Source organism: Leucoraja erinacea, chromosome 4 (genome assembly GCF_028641065.1).
Source record: "Leucoraja erinacea ecotype New England chromosome 4, Leri_hhj_1, whole genome shotgun sequence".
In the NCBI taxonomy this organism is placed as follows: Eukaryota; Metazoa; Chordata; class Chondrichthyes; order Rajiformes; family Rajidae; genus Leucoraja; species Leucoraja erinaceus.
Genome location: NC_073380.1, coordinates 46,162,910 through 46,165,309, shown reverse-complemented (window position 1 = coordinate 46,165,309; position 2,400 = coordinate 46,162,910).

Here is a 2,400-nt window from a genome sequence, read left to right as displayed (position 1 = left end):
GACTATGACTATGGATGAAACACAGGTCTGTACACACGCAGCAGCACAGCTGCCGAGAATATATTGCAAGCGACCTATGACCTGGGCATGCGCAGTCGATATACCAAACTCGCTTATTAGCCTACATGTCAGTACGTCTTTGAAGTGTACTCCATACCGAAGATCTTGGAGAATACCCACGTGTTCACTGGGAAAATTGTCAAACGCTGTACAGACAGCACCCATAGTCGGGATTGTACCCGAGTCTTCGGCGCGGCAAATGCTGTGAGGCAGCAACTCTACCTCAGCACCACTGTGGCCGCCAGTTAGATATGTTTAAAGTGGCAGTCAGGTTTTCAGGATTGTCTAATGGATCATCATGAGGTATTTTAACCTTCTGGGTCCAGGGATTTCATCTTGAGAAATCTCAATGAAAAGGGAAAGAGAAATGAATGAGAACTCGGTCCTGATGCCAATACAGTGGGTGTGATGTTGCTGCCTGCCACATGTTCATGGGTGTGAGTGAACTTGAAGAATGAGTAAAACCTAATCAAACAGAGTAATTGTGGTCAACTAATGAGCTCTCTATGACTTGCTCTATTTTATTGTTTTGACCTCGGTGATTTACGGCGTTTGCCAGACTTACCACTGGAGTTGCGGTATTATTCCGTAGTTGCCTTCAGCATACTGTTGGAAGGAGGTCGGGAGATGCAGCCAATGATTGGAAGGACATAGTTTTGGTCAGGCTAACCAGCAGGTTAACAACCCAGTACATGTGAGTGGACGGTTGGTTAATTGGCAGCTACATTTCAGGTTGTGTTTTGATTTAGTGACACAACTAACAACAGTTATGTGTGACATTTGGAAATGCAAACCGCAAGTTCCAAGCTCAAGTCTGAGTCGTATGTGTCATTGAGAAAACATGGGAGAAGTGCAGTCAAAATAATAACAGGTGTCTGCTGCAGGAACTATTGAGAAAGTGCTGACATTCTTGGCTTCAGTTTCACCGAGGCTTCTGAATTGCAAGGGGTAGCTATTTTCATTATAGAAACTCCCTTCACCTGTATCCACCTATTACTTGCCTGACTTTGATTCGCCCCCATCTCTTTTCCAGTTTTCTCCTCGCTACTGCAATCAGTCTAAATAAAAGGTCCTGACCTAAAATGTCCCGACAGGGTGGTACAGTTGCACAGCAGTAGTGTTGTTGCCTTATGCCCCTGTCCCACTTAGGAAACCTGAACGGAGACTTTGTGCTCCACCCAAGGTTTCCGTGCGGTTCCCGGAGGTTGCAGGTGGTTGCCGGAGGTTGCAGGTAATGGAAGCAGGCAGGGGGACTGACAAAAACCTCCGAGAACTGCACGGAAACCTTGCGTGGGGCGCAAAGTCTCCAGAGGTTTCCGTTCAGGTTTCCTAAGTGGGACAGGGGCATAACAGCGCCAGGGACCTGGGTTTGATCCTAATTACGGATGCTCTCTGTAAGGAGTTCTCCCAATGACCACATGGGTTTCCTCCAGATGTTCCGGTTTCCTCCCACAGTCCAACGACGTGCATGTTTGTAGGTTAATTGGCCTCTATAAATTGATCCCAGTTTGCAAGATAGAGCTAATGTACGGGGTGACCATTGGTTGGCATGGATGTGGTGGACCAAAGGGCCTGCTTTCACGCCGTATCTCTGAAAATAAAACTGCAACATCACCTATACATGTCCTCCAGAGATGCTGCCTGATCTACTGAGTTACTCCAGCACTTTGTGCTTTTTTTGTTGTAAATTAGCATCTGCAGTTCTTTGTCTCTCTATTCTCATTCCAGATGACTTTTGTCAACACACGGAAAATTCCTGTTTTGGAATTCCTGAATTGTGCTTAGAAATTTAACAACATAACCTGCGATTTTCCATCTTTCACTTTCTCTTTATTCAGCAAAGGATAAACAGTTTGTAACTATAAACAGGACTCTGGCTCTGATGGATTTTAGGACAACCTGAAGTCAGAAATATGCAAAATTAATAAGTTTGATCTTTCTTCAGACGCGGACGATGGCACAGACGATATGTGATGTCTTAGTCCTCAAGACTTGGTGACAGTCAATTTTTTTGAAGGAAGTCCTGCTTCTGGCATGTGACAGTGAAGCTTTCCTTTCAAAATTTGAAACGTTTGCAGCAGAACATTTTTTCTTTCTTTCACATCAGAGAAGCATGACAGGTCAGCTCATCCATCTGGAAGAATAATTGGCACTGTATTTTATATTCTAACATGTCTTATTCCAGCAATTCTCAGATCAGTAGACATTTTTTTTTCAACAGATGACAATGGAATTTGTAGATTCTAGGAACTGCAGATGCTGATAATTAAATTGAACCAGCACTGGTTTATTCTGCTTCCAAAAATTGTTGTTTTTTCCCAAACAAGGACTGGCCTATTG